Source organism: Schistocerca piceifrons, chromosome X (assembly GCF_021461385.2).
Source record: "Schistocerca piceifrons isolate TAMUIC-IGC-003096 chromosome X, iqSchPice1.1, whole genome shotgun sequence".
In the NCBI taxonomy this organism is placed as follows: domain Eukaryota; kingdom Metazoa; phylum Arthropoda; class Insecta; order Orthoptera; family Acrididae; genus Schistocerca; species Schistocerca piceifrons.
In genome coordinates, this window is record NC_060149.1 from 711,433,393 (window position 1) to 711,445,435 (window position 12,043).

Below are 12,043 nucleotides of genomic sequence, written 5' to 3' on the forward strand. Positions count from 1 at the left end.
GAAACAAAATTACTCTCAGTTTGAAGGTACTGTATAGAAACAGTTATATGGCTTGGTAGTGGTGTCTCCCCTTAGTCCTCTTTTAGCAAAAATCTTCATGGACCATTTCGATAAACATTTCTTTCACAAATAACCTCTGACTAATAATATCACGTGTTGGTATAGATACGTAGATGATTTACTGTGTCTGAGGACTGCCACCAAAAGACAATTGAACACATTCCTTGAACATCTAAACTTACGACTCAAAAACATGGAGACTGGTGAAAAATCCATTAACTTCTTAGACTTGAAGGTAGATATATATCACTATCAATAAATGTGGTTCCAAAATTTTCAGAAAACCCACAACAGACACGGTAGTACCCTCACATTCACAACACCCAATAACACTCAGAAATGCTGCCTTTCATTCCATGGTGCATCATTTTACATCCATACCAACGTCAAAATAGAATTTTCAAACAGAATTAGATACCATTAAATGTATTGCATCTAACAGTGGCTATACCCTGAGTTAATTTCTACAAGGAAACAAAGTACAAAAATGTTGCCTTGTGTATGCGCCTCCCGTGCAGCATGAGTCATATCTAAAACCAACGGATGTACTATCTCATATTTAGGAAAGCTATCCGACAAATTCGCGAAAACTGTCATATCCTGCAATTACAGAAATTATTTTTGTGTAAGAGGCACTACAGCTCATATCTTATTGAACAACAAGGACAAAACAGGTTTATTAAGTAACAGTGGTGTTTATAAAATCACTTGCAGTGACTTACAAAACTGTATATTGGTCAAACAGAAAGGGCCTTAGCAACTAGGCTGATTGGACACGAACGCAGCTGGAGATCACGTAAGGCAGACTCCACCTTTGCCGAACAGCTGCTGATACCAAGTCAACACAAAAGTGCTACATATAGCCAACAGAGGAATAATACTAAGTCTGTTAGATGCACTTGAGGTAAACAGACATTTAGCTAGCCGGCCGTTGTGACCGAGAGGTTCTAATCGCTTCAGACCGGAACCGCGCTGCTGCTACGGTCGCAGGTTCGAATCCTGCCACGGGCATCGATGTGTGTGATGTCCTTAGGTTAGTTAGGTTTAAGTAGTTCTGAGTCTAGGGGACTGATGACCGCCCATGTTAACTCGCATAGTGGTTAGAGCCATTTGAACCATTTTTTGAGACATTTAACTCAAAATCCCGAGCTGGTTCTAAATGATCAGTTACAGATGAGCACATCCCCACTTTTAACCTTCACGTGATGCAGTCAACCCACCACATACACACAGTCAGTCATAATTACACATACTGATACATGAAATTAAAACACAATATAATTTCACATTCCTTACCTTGCTTACGTCACAAACTTAAACCACATTATAACAACATAACTTGTAAACAAGTTATATTGCAATATAGAATTGTAAATTTTAATCATCTATTGTGCTTAATGTTGGCTACTGCTTAAAATGTAATTTACAATGTAAAACATGTTTGCTATATAGCATCAGTGACTAGTGCTTAGTTAGACAGTTCTCAACCAATGACCTATGTCACAAACTATGGCATTATAACCATATAACCGTAATATTGTAACATTGCGTATTCTGATGATTGTGTTTAATATTGTCCATTGCATAAAGTGTAATTTACTGTGTTAAAAATATGTTTGGTGCCGAACATAAAACAAGAGTGCTAAGTTCAACAGTTTCTCAGTCAATGTCAAGACCCTACAAACTTAATAATCATAAATATGTAACCTGAAATATTGTAATATTGCGTTTCTCAATTATTTATTGCACTTAGTATTGTCCACTGCGTAAAATATAATTTCAACGTTAAAAAACAAGTTTAGTGCAAAACACTGTTCAAGTGGTTTTATCTCTGCTCATAATATTTGCTGGAAACTTGTCAGAAATCAGCGAAATTCAGTAGAACAAAAACAGTGTACTTGTTATCATCATCATCATCATCATTTAAGACTGATTATGCCTTTCAGCGTTCAGTCTGGATCATAGTCCCCCTCATAAAATTCCTCCATGATCCCCTATTAAGTGCTAACATTGGTGCCTCTTCTGATGTTAAGCCTCTTACTTCAAAATCATTCTTAACCGAATCCAGGTACCTTCTCCTTGGTCTACCCCGAGTCCTCCTACCCTCTACTGCTGAACCCATGAGTCTCTTGGGTAACCTTGCTTCTCCCATGCGTGTAACATGACCCCACCATCTAAGCCTGTTCGCCCTGACTGCTACATCTATAGAGTTCATTCCCAGTTTTTCTTTGATTTCCTCATTGTGGACACCCTCCTGCCATTATTCCCATCTACTAGTATCTGCAATCATCCTAGCTACTTTCATATCCGTAACCTCAACCTTATTGATAAGGTACCCTGAATCAACCCAGCTTTCGCTCCCATACAACAAAGATGGTCGAAAGATTGAACGGTGCACAGATAACTTAGTCTTGGTACTGACTTCCTTCTTGCAGAAGAGAGTAGTTCGTAGCTGAGCGCTCACTGCATTACCTGTGCTACACCTCGCTTCCAGTTCTTTCACTATGTTGCCATCCTGTGAGAATATGCATCCTAGAAACCGTCCACCTGTTCTAACTTTGTTCCTCCTATTTGGCACTCAATCAGTTTATATCTCTTTCCCACTGACATTACTTTCGTTTTGGAGATGCTAATCTTCATACCATAGTCCTTACATTTCTGATCTAGCTCTGAAATATTACTTTGCAAACTTTCAATCGAATCTGCCATCGCAACTAAGTCATCCGCATATGCGAGACTGCTTATTTTGTGTTCACGTATCTTAATTTCACCCAGCCAGTCTATTGTTTTCAACATATGATCCATAAATAATATGAACAACAGTGGCGACAGGTTGCAGACTTGTCTTACGCCTGAAACTACTCTGAACCATGAACTCAATTTACCGTCAACTCTAACTGCTGCCTGACTATCTATGTAAAGACCTTTAATTGCTTGCAAAAGTTTGCGTCCTATTCCATAATCTCGTAGAACAGACAATAACTTCCTCCTAGGAACCCGGTCATATGCCTTTTCTAGATCTTTAAAGCATAGATACAGTTCCCTGTTTCACTCATAATACTCCTCCATTATTTGCCGTAAGCTAAAGATCTGCTCCTGACAACCTCTAAGAGGCCTAAACCCACACTGATTTTCATCCAATTTGTTCTCAACTAATACTCGCACTTCCCTTTCAACAATACCTGAGAAGATTTTACTCACAACGCTGATTAAAGAGATACCTCTGTAGTTGTTACAATCTTTTCTGTTTCCATGTTTAAAGACTGGTGTGACTACTGCTTTCGTCCAGTCTGATGGAACCTGTCCCGACTCCTACGCCATTTCAATTATCCTGTGTAGCCATTTAAGACCTGACATTCCACTGTATTTAGTGAGTTCCGACTTAATTTCATACACCCCAGCCGCTTTATTGCACTGCAATCTATTGACCATTTTCTCCACTTCCTCAAGTGTGTTCCTATTTCCATCATCATTCCTATCCCATTGTACATCGAAATCTGAAACATTACTGATCGTATTTTCAGCTTCATTGAGCAACTCTTCAAAATATTCCCTCCATCTGCCCAAGGCATCAACAGGATTCACCAGCAGTTTTCCTGACCTGTCCAAAATACTTGTCATTTCCTTCTTACCTCCCTTTCGAAGACTGATAATTACACTACAGAATGGTTTTCCAGCAGCTTGACCCAAAGTCTCCAACCTGTTTCCAAAGTCTTCCCAAGATTTCTTCTTGGATGCTGCAATTATCTTTTTGGCTTTGTTTCTTTCTTCAACATAACTTTCTCTGTCTACCTGAGTTCTAGTATGTAGCCATTTTTGATACGCCTTCTTTTTCCTTTTACAGGCTGCCTTGACTGTGTCATTCCACCAAGCTGTTTGCTTCATGCTACAGCTTGTTATTCCTCTAAATAATGTTCAAGTTTTTGTAGTTGTTGTATCGGGCTCCTGGAGGAGGTGAAGGTACAATACTCATATGTTTTCCATCCACTGCTCCGCTGCAGTTTACTCTCCGTAATCTGTCCTGAAATCCCTTTGCCATTTTCGTCCAATTGCCCCTCGTTGTAACACTGAAAAACAAACAAATAAAACTGAGTTTTGTTTTTCAGCTGGAATCATAACACCAAAGTCAGAAACGAGAATATCTGTAATCGTGCTTTAATAGCGTCCAATTTCAAAGACACAAGGGATGAATATGATGCAACTAGAATAAGTTTTTTTTTAAAAAAAAAAAGAGCTGAGAAAATGGGCCAACAAAGCAATTTATGAGGAGAAATTAATGACTGCAATATTGGATCGAGGACTGCTCACCAAACTGCGGTCGTTTGAAGATGCAGGACGTTTCTCTGTGAGCAACCAAAGTGGGATTTGTAATTTCAACGCGAATATTTTGTGTCGCCAGTGTATGGGACAGTGTTCGAGACTTATCAATTAACGAAAGTTTTTTCAAAAATTACTTTTGACTGAAAAAATACTTATTATTGTATTGTGAATTGTTATTACATTGTGAAATAACAATACGTGTTATTATTTTATAAACAGTTTTCTACAATAAATAACCACATAACAAAAGGTAATACCACTAAAAGAGTGCATTGGATTTGTATTGTCTGTGGAATTCTTCCTTTTTATGTTCTTCTTCTCTATGTTGTATGAAGCGGATGAGATCGAAGATAAGCTGAGGTCTGTTCCTTTAAATATAGTAAAAGATAGTCATAAGTGGTCAAAGGAAAAATATAGCGTAAAATTTACAAAATGGAATTCTAGTGTACGGACTTTTATTTGTAACTAAATAACCAACTATGAATGAGTTAAGTTTTGTGTCCGCAGCATTCCAGACTGCCGCCATTACGTGAGCGTATGGAGCGGCAATTTTAAACTGCAGAAATAATCAGACACTAGTTCTTTCGATCGATGTTACAATATTTGAACTCCGAGGACAAGAACCCACGGGAATTTATTATTTTTCAATTGTAAAAGTGAAAATAACATTCAGTAGAAGAATCTTGGACTTTACGTAATGAAATAATTTTATGGCTGGTGCGTAAGATTAATTTTTCCAACCTGATTCATCAGTGACTTTAAATAGAAATATTTACGACACCAGTGTTGTTATGGGTAGAGGCGGTTGTGTGATATATTAGTTATTTGGTGCATACATTTTAATGTCAAGTATGGAATTATTGAAACTCGTTATGGTCGGGATCAGCAGCACATAAATAAGAATTATCAGAGTTTATTTATTTTCGTCAAATAATACTGTTATTTTTGCTGCTGCATTTTCATATGTTTTACAATAACACTTACACACCACAACAACAACAACAACAACAACATTAAATAGAACTCCAAATTACCCATTACTAATTTACCGCCAGCTTAGAACACGGTAGGGTCTCCATCATCTTGAAAGCAGCTACATGTATGCAACAGATAGTGGTGGAGTAATATTGTTGGCAACAGAAACCTGTACGACTACCGTAGCTGCTATCGTCCAGTTACACCGAATGCGGCGCTCGCATGCGGCACTGCGAGTCTGCCAACAGTAATAAAGAGACATCGTTGTCTCTGCTAGCGTATGTCGATTCCCGTGACTTGCATTTCTCATTTCCGAGGTACAGCATCTAGAAATTATTTCTCGCCCTCTCTCTAGGTGCTGTGTTTCAAAAAATGTTCAAACTTGTGTGAAATCTTAGGGAACTTAACTGCTAAGGTCATCAGTCCCTAAGCTTACACACTACTTAGCCTAAATTATCCAAAGGACAAACACAAACACACATGCCCGAGGGAGGACTCGAACCTCCGCCGGGATCAGCAGCACAGTCCATCACTGCAGCGCCTTAGGCCTCTCGGCTAATCCCGCGCTGCTGCTGGGTTTCGATTTAATTGTTTTATGGAACATTCTGATGTCTTTTTTATGTGTAAGAACTGGCCCACAGCAGGAAGGCAGCTCGCCAAATCATTTGTAATTGCAAGAATGCAAGTGTAATAGTATGACAGGGCTACCTCAATTTATGTTTCATTTGGTTTTCAATATACTTTCATATATAACTTCTTTCAATGCCTTCACTTACTGCAGCATTAATTATGACGTCTACTAGACGACCTGCCCCTGCAAGTAGGTACTGAAAACGTAAGCCTATGATGTCGGGGGCTGGAGATCAGTAGGTGAGTTATCCATTCGGCGTCTGACAGGCGAAAGGTGTCGTACCATACTTATTTTTTTAAATCTCAGATGTCACTGACGTGGTAACATTTACAATGACTGAAACACCTTACACTGAGGTGACAAATGTCATGGGATACCTCCTAATATCGTGTAGATAATCTTTTTTCCCGGCACAGTGCAGCAACCCGACGTGTCATGGACTCAACAACTTGTTGGAAGCCCTCTGCAGGAATATTAAGCCATGCTGCCTCCATAGCCGCCCAAAACTGAGAAAGTGTTGCCGGTGCAGGATTTTATGCACGAACGGAACTCTCGATTATGTCGCATGAATACTCCATGAGATTCATGTTGGGCGATCTGGTTGGCCAAAGTATTCGCTCGTATTGTACAGAATGTTCTTTAAACCAATCGCGAACAAAGAACTGTAGCCGGGTTACGTGACGCATTATCATCCTTAAAAATTCCATCGTTGTGTGAAGTCCATGAATGGCTGTAAATGGTTCCCAAGTAGCCGTACACAACCAGAGGAACCAGTCCATTCCACTTAAACACAACCCACACCATTATGAAGTCCACGACCAGCTTGAACAGTGCCTTATTGTCAACTTGAGTCCATAGCTTCGTGAGGTCTGCACCACATTTTAACCCTAAAAATGGTTCAAATGGCTCTGAGCACTATGGGACTTAACTGCTGAGGTCATCAGTCCCCTAGAACTTAGAACTACTTAAACCTAACTAACCTGAGGACATCACACACATCCATGCCCGAGGCAGGATTCGAACCTGCGACCGTAGCGGTCGCGCGGCTCCAGACTGTAGCGCCTAGAACCACTCAGCCACACCGGCCGGCTTTTAACCCTACCATCAACTCTTATCAACTGAAAACGGGAGTCGTCTAACTACGCCACGGTTGTTCTCTCGTCTAGGGTCCAATCGATATGGTCACGAGCCCAGGAGAGGCGCTGCAGGCCATGTCGTGCTCTTAGCAAAGCCACTCGTGTCGTGTCTCATGGACAGAGAGTAATCTGTTAACACTGACAATTCTACGCGAACGCCGCTCCTCTCGTTCGTTATGCCAATATAGTCGGCCACTGCGTTGTCCGTGGTGAGACGTAATGCCATAAATTTAGTATTCTAGGCGTACTCTCGACCCTGTGGTTCTCGGAATATTGAATTCACTAACGATTTCCAAAATGGAATGTCCTTTGCGTCTAGCTCCAACTGACATTCCGCGTTGGAAGCCTGTTAATCCTCGTCGTTTGGCCGTCATTACATTTTCACATGAATCACTTGAGTTCCGGCCGCAGCGATGTCGGAGATTTGACGTTTTATCGGATTCCTAATACTCACAGTACACTCGTAAAATGGACGTACGGGAAAATCACCACTTCATCGTTACCTCGGAGGTGCTGTGTCCCATCGCTCGTGCGCCGACTATAACACCACGTTCAAACTCACTTAAATCTTGATAATCTGCCATTGCAGCAGTAGTAACCGATCTAACTGCGCCAGATGCTTGTTGTCTTACACCGGCGTTGTCGATCGCCGCGCCGTATTCTGCCTGTTTACATATCTCTGCATTTGAATACGCATGCCTACACCAGTTTCTTTGGCGCTTCATTGTACGTCTTTGGATAATTGCGTTTGGTTTGGAGGTTCATCTACCTTACATATTATCTCATGCATGTAGCTGAGCCAGCAGATGATATTGTAGCTTTTCTTTGTTATTACATCTTCAAATATTAATTTTTCTATATGATGTATGGAGATGTTGGTTAGTGTTCATGAAATGGGTGAACCCATAGTAAACCTTCTACACGTATGTAGCGCTCCTGACTGAATTCAAAATAGTTTAGTCGTGTTATTAACTGGAACAATTTTGTTGTATTATCTATACGTTCATAAGGTAGCTGGTTCAAGCAGTTTTATAGTTTCATTTACGGGGATGCAATTGTACATGATTTCTGCATCAGAGGAGAGCACTGTTACTGTACATGGGGCTTTTATAACTCTTAAGTTTTCTGTTATCTATGTGGTATTTGTTATTGCTCTATGATTTTCAAGTTTGTTGTGTTCGGTGAGTTGTGACTGCATTTATTTTGCTGGCAGGTATATGGATGCTGCTCTGAAATTACGAAGGGAGGACAGAAATGTTTGTCTTACGGATTTTTGGCTGGCGTCTCATGTTGGGTGTCTGAGGATGTTTCTTTTTTTGCCCCAGTCTCTTTTTCTCTTCGTCTGAAAATACGTATATGCTCTATGTTTTTGTATGCGTTCTTAAAATGTGTTTGTTTTTGCTCCCCACCTCTTTTTCCTTTAACTCATCTTCCATTTCAGCATTCACTGTTCAGTTACCTTCGCACCCCCCCCCCCCCCCCCTCCCCCACACATGTTCTCTCCATCACTCACTCCCACCTACTCACTATTTAATTCTGCAACTACACCACTATTCCTTTATTTCTCTTAAATATTAAATAAATATTTAGTAACATAATGAAACGACATAACATGCATGTGACGAACGGCAGAGGAAGATAAAATTTTCAGATGAAAGGAAACCTATTGGTAAAGTTGGTAGTAATACACAAAACACAGGCGACATGTTCAGCCAGAAAAATACAACCAGTCGTGGTGCTACATTCCGTTGTGTTGCACATAAAAATGCATAGTTGTGCAAAGTAATGAGATTAGGCCAGAATCAACGGAACCAAACAAAGGAATAACACAAAAACGTGGAAGTAGACGCCGTTTCGTGATGTGAGTGAAAATCAGGCATAAAATACTGGAAGTAAAATCTACATCTTTTGTTACGACTTGCTTTTAAATCTAGAAAGCAAGCCAAATCTTTCATTACTGACCACTGATGATGTTTTATTTCAAAAAAACGTAACGCATTTGGTGACAAAATACGCATTTTCTTGTAATTCCAACGACGTTCTTAAAATACTGTAAATAATTATTTGTCTTAAGCACTGCTCTCTGTTTTCCCGAGGAAGTTAATGGGACTGTAGCTGTCAAAACTCAGTAACTAACGGAGTGTTTCAGACGCCATTGCCAATATCCTATTAGGAGAGTTATTCGAAGAGCGCCATTTTTTAAGACACCCGCTAATAGGACAGCAGATTCTAAACAGGCTGAATATAAAAAGCCTCCCTCTCTACAGACGTAACACCTGAAAACGTTAAATTTGAACAAAGCTTCAGGACCCCACGGTATCCCTATCAGATTCTATGCTAAGGTCGCGGCTGAGTTAGCCACTTTTTTAACCATGACATACCGTAGAGTCCTCGACCAAAAATCCATACCCAGTACTTGGAAGAAAGCACGCTTCACATCCGTCAACAAGAAGGGTGGTAAAAGTGATTCACAGAGCCACCATCCAATATCCTTGATAACTATTTGATGTAGAAACTTGGAATATACGCCGAGTTCAGAATTAATGAGGTGTCTGAAACAGAATGCCAAGCAGCATAGATTCCGGAAACACTGATCATGTGAAACCCATCTTGCACTTTTTCTCACATGACGTACTGAGTCAAGGCAGTCAGGTAGATGCAGTATTTCTCGATTTCCGAGTAGCATTTGACTCAGTAAAATATATACGCTTTTTTCCAACTTACGATCGTATGGGCGTATCAAGCGAAATTTGCGCTTCGATTGAGAATTTTTTGGTAGGGAAGACACAGTAAATTCTCTGGGACAGAGTAATCGATAGATGTACAATTAGCTTTGGGTGTGCCCCACAGGAGTGTTCTGGGAACTTTACTGTTCATGCTGTATGTAAAAGACCTTGCGGACAATATTAAGAGTAACCTCAGAATTTTCGCTTATGATACAGTAATCTATAATGAAGTACTGTCCGAAAGAAGCTGCACAGATATTCAGTTAGACCTTGATAAGATTTCAAAGTGGTGCGAAGCTTGTCAGCTTGCTTTAAATACTCAGGAATGCAAAATTGTCCACGTCACAAAACGAAAAAGAAAAAAAAAATTACGTAGCTATCACTATAACATCAATAAGTCACAACTGGAATCGTTCAACTCAGACAAGTACCAGGGTGTAACAGTTTGTGTGGACATGAAACAGAATGATCGCTTAGGCTCAGTCTTTGGTAAAATAAATGGAAAACTACGGATCGCCGGTAGAATACAAAGGAAATACAATCAGTCTACAGAGGAGACTGCATGCAAAACACTCGTGCAACCATCCTAAAGTATTTGGGACCCTTACCAAACAAGTGTTGAAAGTGTACTAAGAAGGGTAGCACCAATGGGCCCATGTTTGTTTGACCTATGAGAGGGTGTCACAGAGTTGTTGAAAGAACTGAACCGGCAGGCGCCTGTAGATATACATAAACCGTCCCGTGAGAACCTGCTCAGAAAGTGTGTAGAACGAACTTTAGGTGAACAATCGGGGAATATAGTACAACCCCCTACATATCACTCTTATAGGGATCACGAGGACAAGATTAGACTAAATACAACGAGCACAGAGACATTTGAGCAGTAATTCTTATCGCTCTCGAAAAGCGAATTGAATGGGAAAAGGAGCTACAACCGGTATAATAGGACGTACCCTGTGGTACGCACTTCACAATGGTTTGTGAGAGTATACATGTAAATGTACACGTAGAAACGCCATACTTACATGAGAAAAAGACGTTGCAATGGGATTACGTTTTTATTTTATTGTTTTAGTAGCTTGTTATACAGGATGAAACATAAAGGTACGGTGGAAGTTGCAGGACACATTCCTCATACACAGTAGAAAAAATGACCTTCATTTCTTTGCTAAAACCTACCAACAAGAATCTATTTATTACACGAAATGCTTGGTTACGTCTGTCAAGTTTGCGGCTGACAGTGGCGACTTTTTTATATAAAAAAAGTGTCTTATGTTATACCTCCCAAGTCCAGTGGATGAAATCACCCTGCCGTTGTTGAGCTTACCACACCAGTTCCGCTAAAAATGTGCCTCTATCAGTGCGACGAAGCACGGATTCCGCAAACAGAGATCTTGTGAAACACAGTCCACTCTGTCCGCCCATGAGATCCAGAATGCAATAGACAACAGACAACGGCGCCCAGGTTGGTGCCGTCTTCCTTAATTTTCGGAAGGCATTTGATGGTCTTGCACACTGTCGTTTGGTGCAAAAATACATGCTTACCAAATATCTAACGAACGCACAACCTCGTCTCTGCTTCCACCACATCGTCACTATCAAAGTGAAGTTTTCGAAGGTGTTCTTTAAGTTCTAGAAACAGATGATAGTCGGATGGGGCCAAGTCGTGACAGTATGGACGTGATCGATGACACTGAATGAATCCAAGTCGTTGGACTGTTGCAGATGTCGCAGCGCTAGCGCGTGGCCTGGCATAGTCATGCTGAAGGAAAGAGAGCTCTATGTGTGGAAAAACTCCTCGAATTCGAAATTCTACTTCAGTACGCTGTTTCTCACTCACTGGCATAGATACTTCACACACCGTCATGTTAAACGCTGTAATTCGGAGCCCTCTATTGGCAGAGGGCTGCAAATATGTAGTAGACAAGAAGAAGAAAGATTTAGAATGTTAATAAAGTTTGTTTTATTTAAAAAGTTTTAAGAGTTTTCACATAAAAAATTTGTAGGCAATACTTTTCAGCAAGCCCTCGTAATTTCAGGAGTACGACGAGAAAGTTTGATAGTGGCGTGACAGTTTACAATATGATAATTGTCCAGGGGATATCGTTGGACGCTCATTGACGCTGTTCTCAGACGATTTAGTTGTCTGTGACTCATACGAACTATCTTTTTGCTCTTCTCATCCACTTCCGTTT